At 39.3% G+C, this 27759-nt stretch overlaps 1 protein-coding gene across 8 annotated transcripts in view; it reads left to right on the top strand.

The window, feature by feature from the left end:
• LOC147175440 (uncharacterized) overlaps positions 1-27759 on the top strand; it is a 169245-nt gene that overhangs the window by 116129 nt on the left and 25357 nt on the right. For 5 of the 8 annotated variants that reach the window (XM_086073906.1, XM_086073907.1, XM_086073908.1 and 2 more), the window contains one exon: positions 15179-15275. The gene's annotated coding sequence lies outside the window, so the exon portion shown is untranslated. Of the gene's footprint in view, positions 1-1001; positions 1234-15178; positions 15276-27759 lie in introns of those variants that run through there. The other 3 variants (XR_015094606.1, XM_086073904.1, XM_086073910.1) reach the window with 1 other exon arrangement.

Raw genomic sequence — 27759 nt, forward strand, 5'->3', positions numbered from 1 at the left:
GACACACACTCTAGGGGACATCATCATCATCACTTAAAATAGAAGAGGAATTCAACCATTTTGGTTTGAAGCAGCCTTTTTTGACTAATTCTAGGGCGTTACGTTGACCAACTCCACCTCGCCAATTTTCCTAAATGAGCCCCCAATGGGAACCAGATGTTGACACCTTTGGACTTATCTTCATGCAGTTTGGGCATCTGCGGATACAGGTTGTATGATGTGTTTTATCCGTGTAAACGGCCATATTGGATGTGTGTCACTTAAAATCTACATGGAACTGAATCTGACACAAACGTCAAATTGATAATTAGTAATTGGTCACTTAGGCATGCATCAGATGTGATACTTGGTCAGCGACAACCATTACATTTGCAGTTTCATGACAGTAAATCGATATTACCCGTTAAAGATGAATTATTCATGTCACGCTGAAGTCACACGCCGCCCCGCCCCTTAAAGGCACAATCGTGTACACATTTTATTCTTGCAATTGATTTTTCTGTTCAATTGTTTATATATATAAAGTTCAAATATGTTAACTGTGTGTGGAAGGAGTTAACCTATAATTTTTAGCAAAGGCTCCCACAATAAACAGGGGTTGACTAATGAATAATTGAATAATGAATTACAAGTTATTTTGTGGCCCCCGAAGTTATCAGCGTCAGAATCATCTTGACTCGCGTACCCCAGTTTGAGAACCTTTTTAACAGATGATTGTCAATTAATTGGTGGATCCGCTCTCTAAAAAGGGGGCAAGACAGGTTTGAGAAGCTGACTTCACCTGATGTGTGGCCTTTAAGACACTCCTGGCGTTGAAAGCATCAGTGCTAGGCGGTGTCAATTGAACAATGGGAAGACTGTCAGGAACGACAGCGGGACAGGGCTCTAACGGGGGGTGCGGCTCAGAGGCTAAACTGCTTTGCTGGAACTAATTAAACAGATGAAGTTGTGACATGAATATGCAGATGTTGTTTACATTTTACCATATGGTATTATTTCAGGTAATAACGCTGCTGGAGCGCCTCGCGGCTCATTAATGCGAGGGGATGGGGTGAAAACGCTGTCTATCAAGAAACACCCCGAGCGTGTTGGAGGAATCGGATCAGACCAACGCGCAGGTGCCTGCGTCTTGAAATAAACCCGCAATTAACATACATGTTGAAAGGCACTTCTGCTTGATTCAACTTGTTAGTGTCGCAGCAAGTGGACAAAAAAAATTCCGATTGTTTGTCACTTACATCCATTCACACATCACATATTTCATCTAATTTCAACCTCTAGAAAGAATGACTGCAATTGTTTTATGATATGTGTTTGACAATACTATATTGATAAAGTACCTGTAAAAACTACATTTTTAATAAAAAAGGACAGTCTAGCGAGTTTTCAACTTGCGACAGTCCCATTCCCGATTTTGTAAATAAGTCAGAACACGAGCTAGCCTGTATCACTAAGCTATGCTAGCAATTGAAAAGTCTGATTGCGTATTGCTTGCCTGGACTGTAAATAATTTTTGAGTATTCTTCAAATGTATTATTATTTATTGTTGTAATCATTTCTGTGAAAGACTTCAAGGCCCAAAATGTAAAACCCTCGCAGGAAAATCTGTAACGAACCTTTTCTTATATTATTTGTATTCTTACTAGTTCATTACGCGCCGTTCGTAATCAATAAGGCAAATGTTACTACTACTGTGCACTTCAAAATGTTTGTTAGGTTTGTTTGCCTAATAAATTACATTGAATGCCTTACACAGTAATTGTAGTTACCTCAATGAGTTGCATGAAAATCAAACATGTTAAAAATATATGCAGTACATGTATGATACATTACTACAACTACAAGCACAATAAACGAAAATATTTTAATGTATCATTTTGAATAATATGCTTTTATACATACATTTTCAAATGTATTTTGTTGTTTACGTAATCAATTCGATCTACAATGTAAGTGTCGTTCAAAGAAAAAAACAACATTTTTTTATTAGAACAACAATATAATAGAAATGTGTTGTGAAAAATTGGGGCAATTCAGCATTTAGTAAAACTTCTGAGTCAGTGGCAAATTTGTGGATGATTCACATGCAGTTAGCCATACTGCACCTGCTATGAACCCACTCTTCATTCTCAATGCACAACCTGCATTTGACCCTATTTTCCCAAACTGTTGAAAAGTAGCAGAGCGGCCTTGAGTTCTTTTTTCCCTGCTGTTGGCGTGCAGTGCAACTCGGCCTATTTCCCCCCAGAACGGCTGCTGAGAGGTTAAGAGGGAAAGGGGCCAATGGAGTCGCGTTTAGTAAGAAGTGCAGGATCACGGGGGCCAGCTGGTGGGGTGATGGGAAGCGTAATTGTGCCCGCTGTGCCGATAGAGGGTGGCGGGGTGAAAGGATGGGGTGAGAAGCCCCGGAAAAAAAGGGGGAGAGGAGAGGGAAGGGGCGGGGACACCTCAATTACCTGTGCTCCCTCTGACCCCTGCTCTCCCTCTGTCTCTCCACGTTGTCTGAGAGGCGGGGCTCTTTTCCACAGGCACATGCACAAATCCACCCCCTTCTTTCTTTGTTCAACTCGTACAGGCTTCTATCAAAACTTAAGCAGAGTACACACAAAGCACTTTTTAGCATCTTAATTGCTTATTTAAATTTGAGACACCACACAAAAGGAAATAAAGCATGTCTGTGTTTACTGCTCTGTGTAATGTGTACTGAAGATGACTAACACACCACACCCATAACCAAATCAGTTGTAGTGCCAGTAATGACCTGTGAGTGGCAGCATTGTGCCACAGGGCATCAAGAAGGACAAAAAATAAAAAGAGGAAGAGTCGTAGTAGACTGTTACCTTGTCAAATAACTACGCAGACTCTTCCCCTTGTCATTTTTGTTCTGGTTGAACGATTTTTGTAACAGGTTTTACAAGCACTCATCACAACCAGTTGCTTCTCCTCTATTTGTGCCTGGCAAAAGTGCCCCCTTCCTGATTGGCTATCGTTCGGTTTCATGTCACAATCACAATAGTCAGGTTTCCATCCAATTGTCTCTCATTTTTTAAAGCAAATTTACTAAAAAATTAGCAAAACAGACATGCGACTTATGCCGGTTTCCATCTGTTCTTCTTTTGCGAATATTTAGAGGGGACTCCACACCTGTAGGTGGCGGTATACTGTACACCATTAAGAGATGTGATCCACCAGTAATTTAAAAGAAGACGACGACCAGGAAGCAACTGCGCCGTGCGATGACGTCGTATGAGTTTCCTTCTGTAATTCTGTTTTCCATCTAAAATAGCATTAATATTCGCTTCTTTAATTAATTCCAATAAAATTTCTGTTTCGTCCCCCCAAAAATACCTTAATTTATTGTCCGACATTGCTTTTGGGACTACAAGCGTACGTGTGACTTGTATCCAGTTTCCATAGCCAAAATGAGCATTTTCCTTTTTTCGATACGTTTCAAAATCCACCCCCTCTAAGCGTAAAACATTGTTTGCAAATTTTTGGTCCTTTTTTGAATTTCTAGTGTTTCCATTCAGTTTTATTTTTGCATCTCTTGAAAATTCGAATAAAAATGGTTGGATCGAAACCCAACTGTGGTCGTTGGCTTCGCCCAATTCCACGTTGACCACGAAGGATTTGTTATTGTAAATATTTCAAAAAAAATTCAACATTTACGATTGTTTTCCAAACCAAGAGGTGAAGATAAAGTCCTTAACACAAAGTACACCACACGATAATTATTCATGATAATCTTTTTGAGATGTTTGATGATTGGGCCTTTGGCTGAGTTTGAATATCAGTATGTGTGTACCCCCACTTAAAATTCACGATTGTTAGTCTGACCGATTTTCAAAGCAGATTGAGGAGGAAAAATATTTTAGAAACATCCAACAATGGGGCACTTTGATTGCAAATGATGGAGAAGGCTCAAATTTGGCCCCATTATTTACACGCTTTCAGTCCAAGTTTAAGATTTAAAGACATTTAAAAACAATGTAGCACACTGCATCCTACAATAATATTTAGAGACAACCAACAATAGGGCCTTTGCTGATTTTGATCAGAAGGGATGGAAATTGTTCAAATTTAGGCTGGTTATCAGTCTGAGTGTACCTTAACTGTTTACGATCGTTGGACCCAGCCGAAGATCAGGAAGAAAAAAATCACTTTTAACATACCCCACACCACAGGATAATCACTCAAAATAATATTTTAAAAAATGCGGTAATCTGGTCTTTTTTTCAGTCTTGGATTGGAATGTAGGGTAAATGCTTAAATGTGACCCTGTTGCTGGCAATACTAACTGTCTTTGTTAAACAAAACAAAAAAACAAGGTGGAAAAGCCATCATTCTTTGTCTTTTACCAAACAAAATCAAATAGAATCAATTTCTGTCATGTATCCACGTTTGATCCCACAACTGGGCTAGCATATATGAGATTAAAGAGACACAGCAGAATAAAAAACACGTTTACTTGAACTGAGCATTCCTCTCAAACATTTTCTGCGCCTTACACGAGGCTGTCGCGGTCGATTTGGGCGCTGCCATCGGGGGGGCCCTCGTACAGTAAGTGACAGAGATGGCTGTAAAAATCAATGGCTGGCAGGAGTGTGATGTCTTAATAAACGCAGTGTGTGTGCGTGCGTTGTTCAGACAGGAAGACGCGGACGTGTAGACAGCGCCCGGCCTTTTGTGAGCCTGTCAAGCTGGGCCCTCAAAAGCAGATGAAGCTGTCAGATTATTAATATATTTATACTGACAGGGGCCCTCCTTTCAGCATCCTCCATAAGAAAAAAAAAACATACTCCGGGCTTCAAAGGCGGTGGGGCCACGAGGTTGGATGCGAGGTCAGAGGACAAACACATTTCGAAAGCAAATTCTCTTCCTGGCGCAACCTGTTTATTCACTGGTGGCGGCGTCTGCAGCGGCGGCGGCTATTCAGCCGCATCTTAGGGCTGAATTGGCGACGGCTTTCAAAGCACCCGGCACGGCGGCCCCCGGTGATCCTCCGCCGGGCTGGGCTGACAGTCTATGTTCAGGGGTCAGAGCACCAGGCCCGACTCCCAGGACCCGCTCGCTCAGGCTCTACCGCCGCAGACCCCAAATTAAAATGTGAAAAGCTGAGCCACTGAAGGCATTCCTACAACAGCCGCCCCCCTCCCCTCTCGTGGCATCTTGCTTTCTGTGTGACAGTTCCTCGGAGAATGCTTTTCTCTTTCATGTTCCTCCTCCTCTCATTTGGAACAGCGGCCGCCAACCTTTATTTGCCTTTTTACGTAAAATGCACCATGCAAACAAATAATTAAATTATTCAAAGTAGCAACTCACCATATACTATTTCAATCTTGAGAAATCATTGAGAGCAAGCCGTCATGTTGGGAGGACAGAAACAAAACAAAGCAAACGTTCACAGTTCAGTTACATTAAAAAGCAAAATCGTTCTTTAAGGGAAAGTCAACCTAAAATCTTTTTTTTTACAATAATATGTTGTATGAGCCCACACTAGTACAAACACGGCATTCTGATCGATATTGCACTTGTCGAATATGAATTAAATAAGCAAAATCCTCCCGTTTGTATCCATCTGAGGGCGCGGTCATTTTGCCATTTAGCCGTCGACTGAAAATGACATCATAGTTGCTCAGTGCTCGGGTAACGACCAAACACAGCTCACCTGTTTTCTGAATTTGGTCATATGACGTTCGCGAGCTGTGTCGCGATTAGGACGTTTTTAGACGACAGCAAGTGGCAAAATGGCCGTTCTCTGGGATGGATAAAAACAGGCGAATTTTGCTGTTTAATTCAAATTGCACAATTACAATCTTTTTCAGAATGCTTTTTTTTAGACTAATGGGGATGCATAGAACATACTATTGTAAATAATTTTTTCAGGTTCACGCCCTCTTTAACCCTCTTTATTAAAATGGTAACAAATTATAGTTACGTTTAAATGTCTACTGTTGTGTACTTCAGTAAGATGGAACTTTAGAAAAGCAGTAAACAGTCACTTGGAAGTGTTGAGTGGTTATTATGAGACCAGTTTAATAAAGTGCTGATGACGATATAGAGTAATGAATCCAAGCGCAGAGTGAAAAGGGTGGCGGCGGAGGTGGAATTGCTAGGAGTTTCCCTTCAACAAGCCGGTCACATCCAAGGTGTGTTACTGTTGCAGAAAAAGTACAACTGCTGAAATTGCGTCTGAAATGCAGCTTTATATTTCTTGAAACTTCTTCTGCTTCTATGTTAAGCTACTTTTAAACTCTAAACAACAAAAAAAAAAAGTGTAATCTTATTTTGCTGCCCATTACTGAATATTCCGCGGACCCTTACCGGCGGTCGGGGACCACTGCTTTAGATTTAACAACATGTGAACAAGGTTGTCAGAAGGAGAATGCATACTTGATTGACAGAGCGATGGCGTGGAGGGCTGTCAATGCCAGGGTTTAAATTCGATTTTCCATGCGTGTTCTGTCTGGAGCCAGTTATTGCCCGGGCTTGATGCGTTTTGATGGATCAATTATCCATTCTAGCATGTTGCCGGGCCAACGTGACGCCAACTATGACACCTGTCACAATCTTCTATTAGCGGGGAAAGGAAATTGAAATAATTTAATGACAGCTAATTTAGTCTTTGTTTTGAATCTCATTATGGACCGCCCCCCAGAGTAATTGTGTTTCTACAGCGAGGAGGAAAAAAAATGAAAGAGAAATGCGACTGCACTCAAAGCAAAGCAGATACTTGTGCTATTAATTTGACAGTACAGCGAATGAACCATTTTATCTGATTGAAGAAAACAAAAACTTTGAGAAGACTTAACTTGAAATGACCAGCGATGACAGCGAGGAACGCAATAGATACGAGGGACTGACACGAGTAAATAAAAGACGAAAAATTCAAGGAGTGCGGTTTGGTAGTTATGAAAATATTATAATTAAAATACACATCCTATGATATCCAATATAAGAGCTGTAGCAAATATTTCGTCATCATTTTCAGTTTTGATTGACAGAGTATGTAACAATATTTTGTGCAAGACTGCATCATAGTCTAAAATGTCAAATAATTTGGGTCCCTCTAATATTTAAATAAGAGTAAAAAATAAACGACTACAAGAATACATGAACACATTTTAGATTATTATTAGATTATGAACTTTGTAAAGACAAAATATAAAGATAAGACGATAGGGACATATAACAATAACCAGAGTTATCATAGTAATACGATATTAGTATACTAAGTATAAGTACCAACAAAAAAAGTACTGATTCAAGCTCCTTAAGTATTATTATAAACAAAAATACCAATTCACCAAGTTTATACACTTGTTTTTTGTTGGAAATTGTAAAATCCAGCAACCAAAATGAATTTTCACGCAAGATCACAAAATTGGTTTCTAGAATGTAAACAGGAAGAAAGCGAATGATAAGAGAATAATAAAGCATGAATTAAAAAAAAAATTTTTTTCAAGTAAATCATTTACCGACAAATAGCCTACCCTATTCCAACACATTATCCTCATTCCTGAATGGCGACATATGCATTAAGTTAATAAATCAAATATGGTTATGTGCCAACCACATGTATTTTCATCACCATAATGAATTTGCAAGCAAGGTGGAGGCATACCATTAGCACCTAGCATCTTCCTGTTATCTGCCGATGTTATCGCAAATAACACGCTGCGTCACCAAATACAAAACGCAGCCAGCGATGAGCCGTTTACCCCCAGAGGTGTTAAATATGGTATTAACAATAATAACAATATACTGTAACGCTGTAACTGAAATGTTGTCACGATGAAACCGTTTCATCACCAGCAGAATATTTGATACATTTGTAAAAGCTTTCTTGTAGCCTGCCTAGAGCAATTGGTCTTAATGTTGTGGCTAAATTGTTGTAATATAAATGTACAATACAGAAGGTCATTGGGTTATCAAACATTGCTTTTCTATGTCGGCTGCGTAGCCCAAGTTTGTACATAAAGTCTGAACGACCCGATAGACTTTCAACAACCTATGCTAACGCAATAGTGACAGTACTTATTCATATGAAAACCAAAACCAGGCCTTAAGAAAAAAACATTGAAATAAAAAAAACATTAAATCTGGCAGTAACTGACATGCCTGCTTGTTCTGATGGTTAAGTATTCTGAAGTATTCTTACACTGGCACACAAATTCACTGTGCACCATTCGTAACCTCGAAACAACACGACTGTCAGATACCCTAAATACGGTATTGACGAAAATTATTATTAACAATTAATTTTTTTTATATAAGCGTCTAAAATTTGACCATGTTACCCAGGTTTTATCAGCTAACTATTTCCTCCCTAGTAGAATATTTTACCTATATTAAATACTTGCAATTCTAATGTAATATATTCCAGATTTTTTATTGCCGTAGTAGTATACTTTCACCATAAAAGTCAACAAAAGTCTATAAAGTACATGTTGTGAGGGTGCAACTGCATTCCATTTATGTCTTGGAAAAGCTTACTCATGAGAAAATTAATTAGTGTACAAAATATTTACCGAGCTATTGTGCGTGTTTACCGGTAATTTGTAAATGAGCGCTTGTAGATTATTTTTTTTTATATATTAACGAGTTGAAGAGTTTGAAATAAACGATGGAATTGAAAAGGCGGCCGTGACGCGAGGATAGATGCTTGTCAGCAGCATGTGAGAAAGCAGCGTGGGAGCGTCTTACCGGTACATGTGTGCCTATACTTGAATTTGCAAGTTAAGAGCCTTATTGGGATTACTCGGGGTACATTCCCCTCATCGCTATCATAAAGAGAAAGAGGGAATAAATGCACGTCCCCCTTCTTCTTTTTTTCCTGGGATTCAGTAAGCTCTCTGTCAATGCTTGTGGGATTGAATTGCCTTGGATGGCTCCCCTTCATTCGGCGGAATGATCTCAGACCTAATTTAGCGGGCAGCTCAGGATCCAAAGCATACAAGGCCGGCTCTCCTCTGCATAGAACGTGTGAAATAGATAGAGCGAGCCATCCCTCAGATGTGCTCAAGTAATCTCCAGCCAGCGCCGGACCGGCAGGCCTCGCCCCCTAAAGGGATTGATGCGGTGTCAGAACCTTTGGCTCCGGGGGTCATCTTCTCTTCTCGCCCCGGCCCAATCGCACAAAAGCCGAATTTCTTTCCCCTCCGCTATTCGTTCCTCCTTTTATTTCTTCTCCTTGAATTCATCAGCCAGGGGGAGAGAGCCGTGAGACGTGAATGAAACATTTTCATTAGAAGGGAGGAGGAGAACGAGGCCAGATCTGATCTGAGCCAATGACATCCCAACCCTTTTTTTTTTTGTTTCCTCCTTCTCCTTCTTCTTCTCACTTGCCCCAGCTGTCACTCGGCAGAGGCTGATTGAAATCAGCACCGTGTCACGGCCGTCATATCTCCCCGAGACATAAAACATGCAGAAACATCAATAAGCAACAGGCCGCTGACAGCTTTCAGGCTACGGCGGCGGGGACCAGGGGAAGGTTAGGGCTCTCGGGGGGTGTACGTCGGCGCGTGCGGTTGAAGTGTCGTCTTCAGGCTTCACCGAAGACAAGATAAAGTCTGTCGGGTTATCGCCCGGTTCAAGTTGCTCCTCGGACAGCCGAGGCCACGGGGACGTGCCCCGTCAGACAATCCTTGCTGCGTGCCTGCCGTTTGGCAGGACGTTGGAGTTTGGGTGTGTGGGAAATGGTTTCAGTTTGAAATGTGTGTCGTGTGTATGAGCCGCTATTAATGCGCACAATGCATCCTATTGAGAGTCAGAATAGGTTCATTCACAGATGAGGTTTGATGGCGCATACAGCAGGAGAGGCGCTTAACGCAATCACACAGAAGACAAAAAAAATTATCCAAATTGACAAAATGAATCAAATACAATATACTGTGAAATAAAAAAATACACTGTAAAATGATTTGGCATTTATGTCATATATGAATCGTGGAAGAGCGTGTCCAAATGTTGACAATAATAATAAATAAATAAAAGTTCAAATAATACATTACCTGAAAATATTGTGCATTAAAAAAATACATTTTAAATATGGATCATAAACATTATTGTGAAAATATATCAGACTGCTATACATATTGCTGTGGTTATTAAAATATTAATTATATTGTTACCATGAATGAAAATTTAATATTTTAAAGTTTACAACTGTATTTTTTTTATAAAAACAAGCTATTTGTAATGTAAATGCTATGTGAATATAATTTATTTTATATCTGTGATTAATTTTTCAATATTACCACATTGACTGTATTTATTATTCATTCATTCATTGCTTGTTGTTTAAATGCATGTTAAACATGCATTGAGTCAAATTTACCCATGGCCATTTTTGTAAGACATAAATTTAACGGAAAGTTAAGATAATTAAAAAAGTAAATAAACGCTTTTATTTACCCTCCTGCTATTTTGCTGTCAACTTGACCTGTTTACAGCAACAACGACAACCAAAAAACAAAAATATTGAATATAATGCCATGCAAAATGTTTATTTTATTTCTGGATTTCATTTCTCCAAAATCGAGAAAAAAAAGAAAAAAAAAGCGGGCAGCGAATCAAATTGACCCATGAACGTTTTAACAATTTCCCCCCCAAAATATACAAGAAAATAATTTTTTTTTCTATTTTCTGTAGTAGAACAGTCACGTTGACCCAACTTTTTATGTGTGTCATTGAAAGAAAAAAAACCAGGAGGCTTAAATAATAATACAATTTGTTATTCTGTTTTTCAGCTATATAGAAACACCATTTTTACATATTTGCATGAATATTGTATCGTTATTTATGTATGGCATAGCACAAGGCTATTTCTTCACCGCAAACAAGCGTAATTTAGTGACTGGTCCTCGTAGAAGAAGATTGATAACAAACGAGTGGCCCCCATTTGAGTGTGTATTTAATCGACTAATGGGCGTTAAAGGTTGGTGTGGTGTGGCATCGTGTGACACCTCCTCGCTGCTTCCTAATTAGCTCAAGTTTGTAGCCCGGCATGAAGCGCACGAGTCCTCCGTTCCCTCTCACCTGGTCACCGACGTGCTCCAGCGACCTGTAAATAAGACTTCAGTAATTAACATGACTGAGTTTTGGCAGGAATTGCAATCCTCCTAAGAGTTAAACTTGCATTTAAAATGTGACTCCTATTGTTTTTTTTCTAATATATCTGTGTTGTAACTAGCGGCGCCTCGCAGCACTCCCCCATGTTCTCCTCCATCTGCCTCCTGTCCATTGATCAGCCTTCCAGGGGGCATCAGTCTGTTTAACATCTGCTACGAGTTGCCGAGGCTCAGGTAACTCCGGCGCCTATTGATCTTGGCGTCCACCTGCAGCAACATCTGTTTGGCCGCACCGTCCTTTTTTGTCGGCGCTCGTGTTTCCTCGGCTCGTCTAGTCCACTTTGACTCGCTCGCACAAAGGACCCGGCGTCTGTGTTTGCGCGGCTGTTTACATTGTTCCTGTAATGAAGAGGGAATTAAACATTCCGGAGTGGGCGTAGTATGAAAACAAAAAATACTTTCTATAGTTGACTTTTATTTAGAAATATTAAAGTTAATGTAGTGAGATTTGGTTTCACTCGGATTGTGGTGACTATTTTGATTATCAGTATGTTAACAAACCATAGCAACATAAATACAAAAACACATGTATTTATAGTTAATTGTCAAATACCTAAAAATGTATTAATAATTTTCTTTGAAATAATGTAGCATATCAGTAATCATGTAGTTTTATATACAATTTTTATTTTATTAATTTAAAAATATTTATTTGGTTGAAGTCATACCAAATAATTTACCACATATATATATATATTATTAATCATTATACATTATCATACCATACAAAAAGGTAATTATTTTACGTTCATAAATACATATTTAAAACAATGAGGTACTCATTGTTCAATCAGTTTTAAAATATATATCTGGTTGTAAATCATAAAATGCATAGGTGTATAAATAATCGTATATATTTCATTGTACAATATTATTATATTGAGAAAACATATTGTATGTTGAATTTAAAAAATACATATTTACTGTTAAATTGCTAAATAATTATTCCCAGTTCCTTCATTGTCAATAAAACCAAAACAATTCATTAGATATGTATTATATTGTAGTAATATTTATATGCATATAAATATGATATTAACACAAATTTACTGTACGTCTGCGAAGCATTTTAACATTTCTCTCCAGAGCTCTGAGGGAAGACAAAAAAAAAAGCAGCCGCCGCCGCCGCCGCCGCCGCCGCCGCCACCGAGCTTGTTTAATTTGCTCTTTTGCGTGCGGGGCGCAGGTTAGTTCATTTCAATTTTTGATTTCAAAAGCTATCAAATACACCTTGCACGAGGAAATCAATTTTCCCAGCTGCCCCGGCTTTTGTGGCGAAAAGAGCGGCCGCCATTGGGGGAGCGGCCCCAGTCACGTGACCCAGTCAGAGATTAGTCGGGGAAGGCCGTGTTGCCGCCACCTCAATTACGCTCTGCCTCTTGTCATTTACCTCCAGAACACCTCGTTCATATTTAATTCATGAAAGACTCTGCCAGATTAATTGTCATATAGATGATGTGGCGCAAACACTGCAGTGGTGTTCCACTTATTGCCTTTAATTTGGCATAAAAAAAAATAAAAACGTGAGATTAAAACTGTGTATTCATCAACTAAGAGTTCCATCCAAATGATACATTGCAGGGAATATTGAATGTAATTGTAGGGAAGATGAAGACGACCATCCGTGGCTTGATTTATACTTGTCTGAAAAAGTGTGACTTGCTGTGAGCTTTGGTGTTTTGACGCATCCCGATACGATCAGTGGTTATCTTTCATCAGCGTATCACTTGCGCAACGAAGCCATTTTGATCACAACATTACGCTGGCAATTAGAAACTTTTAAATGCGCGCAGCGACGGGTGGGGGCGAATCATCTCAAATTATTTTTGATACATTGGACTGATTGTTGACACTGGCGTCTCTCACTGTGTGTATGAGAGCGTATTTTACAATCTCATTAAGTCTGTTTCAAAAAATGAATTTTCGTTGTTGTTCCGACCCAACCCTCCTTTTTAGTCAAACCAAATTGAGAATATATTTAGTAATCAAAGAATGGATCAACCCCGGCAACTGGAGAGGAGGCAATTTGCGGCTATATCATGAGATTATATCCATTAGACAGCCGTGCGGGTTTGTATGTGCGTGTGTGATTCTATGGCAGGTTCCCATGACAACGGTTTTGGGGCGAGGCCTCGGTGGAAAACCGAGCTCAGCTGTCATCGCTTCACCTAAAAGCTTTGTAATTGCTCTCATTTGCATAGTACAATTAAGTGTGTTAGCTCACAGCAAGAACAATCAACCTGCACTAAAGACGGGGGACGCTATAATTATTATATCAGTGGATTGCGAGAAGCGCGTCGCTGATGAGCCTGTCAAGCTCCATTCCTCGCCTCTGTGCAAAACACTCACTCAGCGGCGGATCCATGGCGCTGCTTGGAATGTTTGGTCTCAAATCTGCTACTCATTTCAATTGAGTAAAAAATGTAGAATTTGAACTTAAAAAATTGCAAGCATGAAAAAATCTAATCATGTGCATGTTGTTCACAGCTAGCTTTACAGTGTTCCATCAAATATGCAGTAAGCAGTGTTATGTCAACACTGTTGGGATTAAAACCTCATTTTTTAAAGTAAAGTAAATTTCCTTGAGTGTTGGGGCGGATGTTGGTTGTAACCTGAATAGCACTACCTTGACTGTTAAATTGACCACACCCTCATTTCTGGTGAAGGAGACACTTTCCCATTTTCCAGCGCGCTGTCGACATTTCAGTAGCAATACATCCAGTTGTGGTCGCCTCCCGACCCTGAGATCGCGGGTTCAATCCCAGGCCAGTGTGACTCTTTCAAAAGTATCCTTGAGCAAAATACTGAACCCCCAGTAAGTACCATTTACCAGATTAAAGTGTAGTTTGAGTTAAATGTTTAACACTGACATTAGTGTAGAATACTTTTCAACACTACTCAGTGTTTACCAGTGTATTTTTTAACACTATACAGTGTTGGAGTAACACTGGTTAAGTGTGAAAGAAGTAACACTTTGAAAAGTGTCAGATTTACACTCATTGGTGTGGACAGACTTTTCTAGTGTTAGATTTAAGACTTTCAGTGTTAATCTAACGCTGGCAATTTTGTGGTGTGGTATAAACAGAAAAGTGACTCCCCTTTCCCACATGTGAGGGCATTACGGGTTTCCATGTTATAAGCGGTTTTATGTGTATGTGAACTTTGATACACTGGTGGTGACAAGTAGCAAGTAAGTATTATACTGGAAACAACAACATGACATGACTCAATTGACTGTAAATTCCTAAAACGTATCAAAAAGCTGAACCGTCACAATTACAGATTTTGTGGCTTGGCCACAGCCGCTGTAAACTGTAATCATAATTACAGATGCAAGTAGCGAATCCACAAAATGATATTCCGCCCAAGTTAGACGGCATTGTTAAAAATGCTTCGTAAATTAACACATCTGTCTTGAAAAGGGCTTTGTGGGGGGGTTTTTTCGGTCGTGACTCATTGAAACGTTTTATGTGCACCGAAAAAGTATTTTTTTGTAGAGGCGCATATATGTCCTGATAGAGTATATACCCCCGCTGCGGTCCCCTGTCCGTGTCCCCGCCGCAACCCCCCCCCCCTATTTTTTTTTTAATGCACCACATAAAAAATAAAAAAAAGAGTATATACCCCCGCAACCCACTTTAGAATTTGTTTTTAGACTATGGATTGTCGTATGTTTACATGCATGTGCCTTTAAGAGGCGGGGCCTGGCAGGGTGGCATATGATGTTTGTGTGTTTGTGTTTTATGGTTCTCCCGGCATTGAATAAATAGCTGAAAAGTGCACTGGCATATGTGGCTCTCCTTTCCCACATGCAGGAGCATTATAATGAGGATACTGTAAAAAAATACATATTTTTAAAAATGTTTAGTGGGCATGATACTCTTATTAATTCTGTAATGATGTGCCCTGTTGAGTGAAACGTTTTTGCATCTGCGTTTTATCCTGCTTCGTTTTGATCCGGCGGCGCGCTCGGTCGCCGTCGACCGAAGCCTCAGAAAGGTTACGTGCACACGGCGAGCTCATCATTGTTTATTTTCTCCCCTCAGACATTCGGGATTGTGTAATGAAGAGCTCTTGAACTGGCGGGTGGAGACGCGGTGAGACGAGAGTCCAGCGGGACGCCCCTTTTGGCTTTGCGGGACGGTAACACGCACACAGATACGCTCTTAGTCCACAAGCATTGTTTGATAAATCGCAGATTCTTTTATACAGTTGTTCCGCCGTGTTAATACTGGAGGGTAACAGCCTTGACATGTCGCCGTGCAGCATTTTCAAAGCGGCGCCCATGAAAGCAGGTGCTTTCTAAGCTTTGTTATCAAGCCTGTGATCACATGCTGCAGCACATCTTTGCCTTCAGGGCCCTGCCGTGTAATGGAGGGACCAAATAGCAAGCTCTCGCTGCACAGCCTCCCCCTAACGCAAACTACTCAAAGACCCGCATCAATTTTAATTTGTATTTATCCTGTTGATGTCCCCCCCCCACTCCCCTCCTTTTTTCCCCCTTGCCGCACAAATTACAGCCATCATAGCTGTGATTCCAGCAGCCCACGCGGCACGCTATCAGAAAATTAGCACGCTGCACAACCAGTGGCGGGTTCAAGGTGTCACAACACAATTATGCCGCGACGGCGACCTGACGAGCTCTGGCTGGTCGCCGGTTTTGTGACAACTAAGCCGGAGGGCTGCCGTGTCTGTCACATGCAGGCGATATATTTGCCCCCGTCCCCACCCCAATGTGCGTTCATCTTTGAATTCACAACAAAAAAAAACTCAATTGATTAGTGGGTGTGTCATGAATACACTGTGTTCTAAATTATTAGGTAGATGTTGTTTTTCTCAAGGAATGTTTTTTATACTCTCTTTATAATAATGAGGGTTTTATCAAACAAAACCACTTTGATAACAGTATTTATTTTTCATAACAGTGTAAAAAAAATAGGTAAGATAAAAACTTGCTGAGGAGTTTTGAGACAACATAGAAACGAAAAAAACACTACAGTACGAGTCCTAATTTTTTTTGTAAAATGTATAAGAAAAAGCTGTATATTTTCAAAATTAAAGTCAGTTATACAAACAAAGCTGAATATATCCAACATAAATCATACTCTTGCTACATTAAAGATATATATTTTATAGATAGTGCAAGTCGTGTATTTTCCAAATACATATTTTTTTATAAAAAATGGTACCATAATTTCAAGATTCATCTAGTTTCATGAAACAAGGGTGATATTTTTCACATGAGAAAAAAAATATTTAAAAAAATTAGAAGTTGTAAATTTGAGATTCAAATCTTATTATTATAAGAATAATGTTATTCTCAAAAAGTTGAATATGATTTTGATAAGAAGTTATAACATGGAGCTGCTTGAAATGTTTATATATATATAATTTTCAAAACTGAGGTTATAGGGGGGGAAAAATTTTTTTTTTAGATAAAGTCATAGTTTCTAGCTAAATCTCAATATTTTTTAAATCAAATTCATAATTTTTCGAGAACAGTTTTATATTATGACTAGGGACGGGCGAGTACCAGGTATCTATCGAGCCGATACCTGGCGTTATTTCAAGGTAGTGGTATTCCTGTCTTTTGGCCGTTTTACGATGAGAAATTAGAAGAATAGAAAATTGCCATTAATTTCATTCAATTTTAAGGAAAAATACGATATTGGGGTATATAGGTCTTTCTTTAAAACGATCTGTCATTCATTGTTTTTTTTGTTTGGGGGGGGGGGGGTTGCGGGAAATTGTCGGTATCAAAGTACTAGTGGTATTGGTATCGGTGACTGCTCAAGAATTGGTCTGAAAGAAAGTGGTATTGAATTATATTGAAATATTCCATACGGTACAATATTCTGTCACGTCAGCATCAGATCATTATCACTATCGGGAGTATGAAGCAATTGTGTGAACTTAAGCATGTTATATAATTAAATCCTACATGCATAACTATTTGGAACACACTTTGCATCTATCGATCTTCATCTTTGACTCGTGTAGTGCCGAATATTTCGCACAAACCTCCTTCGAGGTGCGTTGACTGCTGTCTGTGTACGCGCGTGTCATTAATAAAATGAAGCCGTCAACGAGAAGTTTAAAACGCTGCTGTGGTAGGAGGCAGCTCACGGTGACTTTCAATCAAGCCCTAATCCGTGCGTCTCATAAAAGTTCCAGCGCAAAAATGAAGGGAAGCTCCTCACTGTGCTCTCGGTGTCAAGCCATTAGGCTGCGTGAAATGAGGTGCCACTCACCCTTCCTAAAGCCGGGCCATACGGCGGACACGCCGCTAAAATACTATATGCGCTCAACGCTGTTGGGTGGACGGAAACATAATTGTGCTGTGATGGTCGTCGTCCACCCGCCAATATCCAGTCGCAAAGACATGAAGAGAATGCATCAGTGCAAATAATCCACTCTCTGGACTGCGGTGAGATGAAATGAGAAATGTGTGGCTTTGAAAGAACAGTGGCAGATATTCTACAGTGGATATTCAACAAAAATGTGTCATATTTGAAATTAAGTCACTGAATTTGCCTGAAAAAGTCATTTAGTACTTTGTCATTTTGAATTGTAAGAGCAGCAGCTGATGGATGGATGACAGAAAGATCTTGTCCTGTCCTAGCCGTCAATAAAAAAAATACGTTGTTTTAAAATAAAGGAAAATAGCACTCTTTTGTTTAAAACATAACAAGACATGAGAGTTTAGAGAAATGAACTGTTTTATATATTGTAATTATGTAATGCGCTGTCAATTTGTGTGTTGGATGTGTGCCTTTAAGGGGCGTGGCCTAGCGAGTAACGTCAAAAGTTGCGTTAGTCATTGTGGGAACGTCATGGGCGTGAGTTGTGGCCCACAGCAGTTCTTTGTGAGCGTTCTCATTTTCTGTTGTTTGTCTCGTTTACATAAATGACTAAAAAGTGTATCGTCAATGCGGCTCTCCTTGCCCACATGCAATACACAGTACCTTAATCGCTCCAGTGTTATAATTCACTTCAGTCGAGCGGCGTCGTATCTGTAGCTCACGCGTAACAATAACTCGTGTCAAGAACTTCTGCCCAATGGCCGGTAGTAGTCACAAAATATTGCAAAATGCCAAATATTTCCAGAAATCAACTACTAACAACGATAAAGCAAGCAGTCAAACAACAACCGTGCGCCAGATATTGGATTTACCCAGAGGTGGTGCGCCAGCAACAATGAGGAGGAAATAAAGCTAATAAGTGTCACTTGGATGTGACAACACATTCTACATGCTCTTTCAGATCTCATTTCCATTGGGCAGCCTGGAGATACCCTGAAGCGTGCCTGTTAATGGGCGCCTCCATCAGCCGGGCTGGAAACAGCCCGCCTCATTACTCACTCCGGCACAACTGTGCCCGGGGGTGGTCCGTTTCCCCCGGCGGACGTTCGGTTCACAGAGCCTATGTGTGTGTGTGTGTGCGTGTGTGTGCACTCGTGTACCCGAGTGCCGAGTTTATTACATTTATTGAAAGGAAATACAATTCAAGTCGTTTTTGTGTTACCCAACTCGGTAACTTAAGTATAGTTTTTGCGGACTCCTGCTCCATTTAGTCCTGTCCTATTTTGTGTAATCCCATTCGCTGACCAGCAAATTGACTGCAATTTTATTTTTGTCATGTTAACTATTTTTTTTGGGGGGGGGGGGGGGGGTAATCCTATAAACACACTAATTAACTAACTAACTAGTTTCAGCGTTATCCTGCTACTAACAAAAGTTTTGTGTAAGCCTACTCAATACCTGAAACAGTCCCCCAACACAATACGACCACATGGGTTGTTTTGAAATGTGCCAAATTACGATGAAGTGTTACGTATTATAGTTTAGCGACAGCGCAAAACTCAGCCTCTTCCTAACCTCAACCATTAGCACCCCATGTAAAGACGTAACGAAAGCCTGATACTAACCCTAACCATTAGTCCCAGTGACGACAAATTTACATTCATGCAGGGTTTTAATGGCCACCTCCACCTAATTTGCTTTCCACCCCCAGCCTGAGCCACTGATATCGCTCAGCGCGCAGTTGCGGTGTGGCGCCATTATGGAGGCGCTATATCAACGGCAGTGCACCGGAAAGACTTGAAGCAGCAACCGAAGAACAAACAGCTTTCTTTCTTTTATTAAATTATTTTTTAACTTTAATGTACCAAAGAAGAAACAGATCATGGAGCAACCGTTTGTTGTCATAAAAACACAGTATATGCAATAAACATAAGTGTTTTACAACAACGCTGAAGTATATTTACAATTGAATATGCACTGGTGGATGATTTTTTTTTTTATTATTGTAGTTAAAAAATGGCAAAAATTAATGCTAACTTTATATTAATTTAATTTCTAATTTATAGTCCCTAATCGTAAAATCATAGTCAGGCTGATACCAATTTGAGCCAGGAAAAACCCTGTAACATGTCAACACTAAAATACACAAAAATATGAACAGGTCTGTTAGCTCAGTAAGATAGATGTTCGTCTTCCAACCAGATGACCCGGGTTTGAGTCCTGTTCATTTCCACTTATGGTTCACTTAAGGGTGGGCGATCTTGCAAAAATAGAATATCACCATTATTTTATTATAAATTTACGATTTCACAGAAAACTATTTAATATCGATATATCGCCCACCCCTAGGTTCACTTTACCAATTTTTCGCTATTTAACATGGCCGATTGAGGTCGCTAAACTACAATACGTAACAATAGGTCGTATTTTGTTGCATGGCAAAACGACCTATAAGGTTGTTCATTGTCGTTTTAGGGTAATCTTGCTATTATTTAGCTATTGCGTAAGTGAGTTGTGTAATCCTACTAAGTAACCAACTAACTACTGTAACTTTCATCATAACCTGTTACTAACTCAATGTCGTTGTGTATTACCACTCCCTCACTGCTGTAGGTTTTGTGTAGTCCTACTCTACCAATGTCTTTTTTCTGTAATTCTAATTTGTTAACTGCATTAACCTCAAACTAACTAACTGTTATGTTAGTGTAGTCCTCCTACTACTTTTGTGTAATCCTTCCAACTAACTAGTGAACCGTTTTTGTGTAATCTTATCTAACGAGCCAGGTTTTAGCCTAGTCCTGCTAAACCTAAGTAGTTTGTGTTGTCATAACTAACTTTTGTGTGTAGTATTGTTGTCATGTCACTGCTAACTCGCTGGCCAAGTTTTAGCATAGTTCTGAAGTTAGTCTTTCTGTTTGTGTAACTAACTCCAGTTTTTGTGCAATTCTGATAACTGTACAAATTCTGCCAAACTAACCTTAGCGTTAGCATAGTCCTGCTATCTACCTATATGTATGTGTTTGTATTATCCTACTCACTAATATTAGTGTCGTCCCACTAACTCAATAATTACCCGATTTAGATTTTGTGTAGCCCTAGTGACTGTCTAATTGTGCTACTCTACTCATTTCTGTGTACTCTTATTTACCAGCAGGAACGCTAACTCAACCACGCTTCCTCTCATTTCAGCATAATACTGATTGCAACCATGTAGCTTTTGTCATTTACATAAACTAGCATAGTTTATGTGAAAAGGATGTTATACATGTTGTGGACTCGCGGCGCCCACCACCTCATCTGTTAGACGTCTGATTCTACAGAACCCCCTTGCTATTCAGAATGAGTTTCACCATTGGTGATGGTGCCAACTACTCGATGTAACCTCCCCTCCCTCCCCAACCTGTGCAATGAATATTTTAAATGTGAATTTATCGTCGGGTCCGCCTTTGGAGCTCCATTTCTCTTCTAATGTGAGCTCCTCTACATCATTTCTGCTCGCTCTCTCTCTCTCTTCGCTGGTTTCGATCTTTCTTGACAAAGTCAATAGGGGGCATCCTTCATCTGTCAAAGCCAAACATCGGAATATGTTTCATGCCATTCGCTCCTTTTCTTCGGCTTGTGTTTGTCACCCTGCCCAGATGATGATACCTGGCCAACCTTAATCAATAAGAGAAGAGATAAAGAAGTAGCGGCGGGTGACCCTCCGGCCACTTGGACTACGCTGGAGGGTCCGGCAGTGGCTTGGCGCGCCGCAATCTGTGGAGCAGATGGCTGTGAAGAGTGGCAGGTCTCAGCCTGGCTGCCTCCGATCTGCCCCGATTAATGCCTTCCTGTATCACAGACTTGTTAATAGTCTGGGCAAAAACTCACAGGGCCCGTTCACAAAAGAACAATAGCTTCGGTCTGGCTGGCTTCTTTGTTTTGTGATCTTTCCGTCCCTGGTGGCAAAATGTTTGCTGCTATGCTGTGTGCCCTTTGCCGCCCTCACCGGTGTGCTTTTTTAATGCTTGGATAGAATATATATATATATATATATATATATATATATATATATATATATATATATATATATATATATATATATATATATATATATATATATTAGGGGTGTTAAAATATATTGCGATATTACAGCGCGCAACGTCTTAGGGTTAGGGTTCACACATAAAGCATGGAAGAATGTTATATTAATGGAACATTAAGCCTTAAAAATTTTATTTCAATGCTGTTCAAACATGAAACTGATTGCAACAGATCGTTTGTTAAATAAAGTCGCTCACACTTAGAAGCCTAAAGTTTCAGATAAATAAATACATTTTCGTACAAATCTTACTGTCTACATGTACAAGTTTACGGTTTAGTATTTTTTTTTAATTTGAGTAATACAAAAAAATCGCAATAATCAACTTAGAGATTCGTATCGGGTTTAATCGGTATCGAATCGAATCGGGACCTATGAATCGTGATACAAATCGAATCGCCAGGTACTAGGCAATTCACACCCCTAATATATATATATATATATATATATATATATATATATATATATATATATATATATATATATATATTATTATTATTATTATTATTTTTTATGATTTGCTTTGCTTGACCACCTTTTTTTGGTTGGTCACGGGCAGGTAGAGCAGAATACGCCTTCCCTTCCTTATCCTCTCTGGCTTCATTGTGGATGAAGAGTGGCAGGCAGCAGAGTGACAGACTGCCCCCAGAGATGACACCTGTCACCGAGGGGAGCGCTGCTAATCTACAAGCCTCATTTTGTTTGAACTCTTTGTCACCTTTCCGTCAAATCCTCCTCTGCTCAGCCGCTTGCCAGTTTTTTTTTTCTCCTCCCCATTGCTTTTTTGGCCCAATCTCAGCATGGCGCACTAGACAGAAAAGCAACACGAGCCTCTCTGATGGCTCTGAAATATCACTACTACTTAGCAATAAGTGTATCCTACTACATGCAATATCAGTTGTTTTTAAAAGTGTAATAACTAAGTACTAAATGCATAATTAACAATCATTAATTGCTTTCAACAGTAAGTGGGCCCACTAAATGGAAAGTGCCACACATCTGTATTTTATCCTGTACAACAAAGCTATTTATTACTAAATTACCACCATTTACTATTCATTTGAATCACCTCATGCTTGCCAAATAGTGAGAGCACTTGCCCTACTGTTTTCAATAGCTTTAATGAGAGCAGCTAATAATTTAATTATAATATTTTCTATTTAGATGTTTGGTAAATGAACACAACTGAATCTACTGCTATGTAATCGAAAACTGCCACACTCACCTGCTACCGATTTTGCTCGCAAATGATGCTAACTTATCATTTGTGTTGGTGTAGAACGCATATGTAAATGGTGTATTAAGTAGTCATTGATACCTTTGGTAATGCGTTATAAAGTCTTTTGCTTGGCAAATAGTGAATCTACTCGATTTTCCAAGCTGTTAATGAAATGATCCTATTTTCACTGTCGAGCTACCATGAGCTAAGTTGCGGTGCCCCTGCCAGAACCGGCACTGAACTTGATTTAAAACAATACTTAACAAAGTTCATCATTTTTTGAACTTCAGAACGGGTCGGTCAATTCCAACATAACATAACAGTTTTTGGACCGCTTATATATTTAATCATTGAAAAATACATCCATTTTCCAATGCTTTTTCCAGCGTGTAAAAACTGTCCGTGTTCGGCCCGCACGAATGACAAGGAGGAGGCATCCCTGTTCAAATGTTTTTATTCCCCAGACAAAGCCCCATTCATTCATATTGAGATGTGTCTTAGTTAAATTGATCTCAATAGAAATGCAGTCTGGAGTGGGCCAGTCTCTATGGAGCAGCACACTCCGCCCCCCTGGCCAAATATCTATATTGTCCACTTCTACAGACTGCGCTTTGTAATTATAATATAATTCATTATGTCCGTGCTGCATGTGTCACAAAGAGAGTAGTGCCCACACACACCCCACCCCCCACCGACGCACCCCGAAATCCTCCCGCACTGATCAAGCTGAACGTGCACATTGTGGTTGTCGTTTTTAAAAAGTCGGCCCGCTTGGAAATCCCCCCCCCCCCCCCCCCCCCCCGGACAACAATAGATTTCCCCCTTTTGCTTAATAGAGATATCAGCCGCAAATCTGACAGCTCACAGCGGCCTCGTCCACGGCTGTTGAGAAATCTATAGCACGCTGACAACCCGGCCAAAAGAGCATTCATTCAGACCATAACCACCATATTAGATTATGTATTTAGTGTTATTACGCCCGCTCCCAAGTGTGGGAAAATGTAGAGAGAGAGAGAGAGAGAGCGAGAGGAAAAAAAACGAATTATATCTATTTGCATCAAATGTTTATAAGCTACCCCCATTTGTCATTTGCCTAGAAAAATTGAAGGGGAAAAATGTCTCACTATTTGTCAAGCTTTAGATCAACATTGTTATGAAGCGTTAACAAATGCGCACTTCCCAAACCCATTCGAAGATGTTGCAAATTCAGTTGGCTCACTTTTTGGCAAGAATTAGCTTTACGTCTTTGTAAAGCAGTAACAAATGTGTTAAGCACTTTACGTGCTATTCGCAAGCAAACCTTTATTATAAACAAAGGGCTTGTCCCATTTGTAGCTATCAAAATCAGTAGGCTCACTATTTGGCAATCATTATGTCACCATTCTCAAATTGTTTACAAATGTGATGATAACCACTTTATTTACCATTTACAATTGTTTATTATAAGGTCTAACCCAATTAATTGGCTCGTCTCAATTACTGTTTGCAAACTCAGTAGTCTCCCTATTTGGCAAGTATGAGGTGAGTCTTGCAGTTCTTAGTCGTTTAGCGTACAGTTTAAGTCTTTATGAAATGTTAACGAATGTATCAATTACCACAAATCATCATTAATTTGCCAATTTTGGAGCCAATTTTTTACAATGCATCTGTTAAACACAATTATCTTTTCTACGCAGATTTTCTATGGATGCGCCAAGAAAAAAAAATGATTTGGCTTGCATGTAGTTTCATTTAATCCTTTGGCTTATTATCGAAAGTAAGATGCAGTCCTCTTAACAAAGGTATAAAAAAAAAAAAACTCATCTGCATATGACACAATGGCTAAGGTTAAAGAGGAAGGTTGCATACGGTTTCATATTGAAATAAAAGCAGCAATAATTGTTGCCTGTTGCATGACAATGTCCAATTTTTCATTGTAAAGGCAAATGGAAAATGCGGGATATTAAACAAACAATTGTGATGTCCTTTTTTAATTTGTCCATGAATGAATAAGTAAAAAAAAAAAAAAATTATTACATTTGGCAATACCAAACATGGCCATTGTCGTCGCTGTTATTTCAAAACGTATATGATTCCTCAAATAATGGCCGTCGGTGACCAGCTGGAACGTCCCTTTTTTTCCATCTGGGAAAAGAAATAAGACGTAGATTAATATCAGGTTATATTATGCGTGGAACTGCCAATGTGGACTAAACCGTTTTGACTGGGCTCCGTTGTTTAAATGTACTGCGAAGTGGTTCAAAAGTATCGATAAAGTCATTTTGAATGTCTTGGTAAAGTTGTTCGAACCTGTTAGTAAAACAGAAATACATAAATGCTGCATTTTCCCATGCGGCCACGAGGGATTGACTGCAGCCACTTCACAGGTGGACAAGATGAAGATAGCAACGAACAATGTAATAATGCCGAAAATGCAATAGGTGTGGGAATCTTTGACTGTCTCACGATTTGATTCGATTCAGATTTTTGGCTCTGTGATTCCATTCAGAATCGATTTTTGATTCAAAATTATTTTCGATTCAGAATTGCTTGATTGACAATGATTTCTGCTTCGATGTATACTCGTGCAAAGAATCATCACGATCTACTCCAGTGTGCTTTGCGAGACAGAATGACAAATAGAAATATTAAAGTGTCTTCTTCCTTTTTTTTTTACCTTTTTTTTTTTTTTTTTTTTAGATTTGAATGGAAGGAAAGTGCATTTTTTTCCCCCCACAAAAACAGGGTGTGGACAACAACTGCTGCTTTATGTAGCTAGCTATAAGTTTTGTAGCTTGTATACTATAAAATAAATAAATAAAATTAATTTTATGACATTTTATATCGATTCTGAATCATAGTAAATAAGAATTGCGATTCTTATGTGAATCAATTATTGGGGCACACCTCAGCATTTTCTGTAATCAATGTTGACTTTACTTAACTTTCACTGTCGATGAGCTGAGTTCAACTTTATTCATGTGTTCGAAACACTTTTTCAAGACGTTCGAACCACTTTATGATTATGTTCAAACAACTTTACAATACGTTCGAACGACATAGACCAGTCAAAAACGTTTACTCCACAGTGGCAGTTCCGCGCTTCCGTAGTTACACCGAACGTTACGTTACCATACCGGAAAACCGGTTGGCAGACTTCATGTGTGCGCTGATGGCATGATGGTTTCAACCCCAACTTGCTCAAGTATTTTCTTCATAGCTGCCTTTTCAGACCGAAGTTGAATACCTGTAAATCATTTCTACACCTCCCCATCCCCCTTTTTATCTGTGTGCCTGGCGGGAGCGAAATCACGTGACTATCAGAGGACAAATAATTTGCTGGGTTGCATCCAAAGCGCGCGGAATGATGAGCGCTCGTCTTGGAAGTCTAGAAGGAGTTCCGGCGTCCCATCGCACTCCTGTCCAATTAACACCCCCGCCCGCCAATCCCTGCCGGGGTCACACGTGGGCTCCCGTAGCGTCGCTCTTCCTGCCTGCGCCGCTCTCCACGCAATCTGGAATTAACGCCGCGTCTCACCTGGTCACACATACGTGGCACAGATTAGACCGGTGCAGCCGGCAGATATGCCCGCTCTCCAAATGAGGGCGCAGGGGGTTAAGATTTCCAATGCAGCGGGGGCTATTGTTGCAACTTCTTCCTTATTCATTAAACTCTGAGGTGAAACATGGCTCCCCCCACACCAAATTCCCTTTTTATTTTTTTATCCCGCCACAAGACCGATAAGAGGTTTTATTTTAATGAATAGCTAGAAGTTACAAGTTATCACGCCAGTTTATGATTTACTGTAATAGTCCGGCTAAGATAATCGGGACTAAGTAGCCTACTTCTTTTTAAAAGTAAAATCATGTTTAAAAATATATATATATTCTAATATATATATATTCTTATCCCTGAACATATTGCATGCAATTTTACATGTTCAAACCTCAAGTTACGTGTGAAGGGTTAAACAAAAAATATTACAGTATTTGTAATAATAGGCTTAAGTCATCTTTTATTTTCATATTTTTAAATGGGACAAGTTATATTCTTTTTTCATAACAAAAAAAAACCATCTCATCTTAAAGGCCTAAATGGGTTTTTTTCCCACAGTATTTTCTTACATTTACTAAAGACCTGACTTAGTTCACTTTAAGACAATTAAGAATCTTTTTGGTCAATAATTCGTAGAAATGACACACACACGTGTGGACTGACCAAAAGTATACATTTTGGGGGGGAAATATGAAAATTACCAAATTGTGATTTATCGGGTTTCGTCCTGACTCCATCAATTTACAATAACAAATTATAATTATGAAAATAGTATTTTCATCTCATCCTTGCTGATGTCAATGTTTGTGTAACACTTACAGTAAGTGATTATAACGTGTTACTTAAATTGACAAAAAAATAGACTAATAATATTTATTATTATTATTATTATTATAGTGATTTGACCAGTTACTTCTTCTGCATAATTTAATTTGGAATTTAATGTTTGTGAGTTTTTATCACGACATTGATATTTAAGAATTGATGTTCCCTCATCAATATTGGATTAGGTTGAGTTGAATTGAATCAAATAAAAAGAAAATCTAAATTGAATTGAACTTGTGTGAATCCAAACCAAATTGATTCAGGAAATTGGTAAACCCCGCCCTAATTATGACTATACACTGTACTTTGCCATTTGTAGAATACCACCAGAAATTCATCTTAAAACATTTGAGGAGCTTAAACGTGACCTCACTTGTGTGAATCGAAACCAAATTGATTCAGGAAATTGGTATACCCCGCCCTAATTATGACTATACACTGTACTTTGCCATTTGTACAATACCACCAGAAATTCATCTTAAAACATTTGAGGAGCTTAAACGTGACCTCAAGATTCTCGCGACCTGCAATACTTGTTTGACTTCAGGTTACGACATTTGGCGCCAAAAACAAATTGAGAAAGAAGCCTGCCATTTGACTAAGACCGGACTGCCCCACCCACCTTCATTCTTCACCCTTGGGGTATTTTGATGACCGCATGTCCC

Source organism: Leptonotus elevatus, chromosome 4 (assembly GCF_054856555.1).
Source record: "Leptonotus elevatus isolate MCC_2025b chromosome 4, RoL_Lele_1.0, whole genome shotgun sequence".
Lineage (NCBI taxonomy): Eukaryota > Metazoa > Chordata > Actinopteri > Syngnathiformes > Syngnathidae > Leptonotus > Leptonotus elevatus.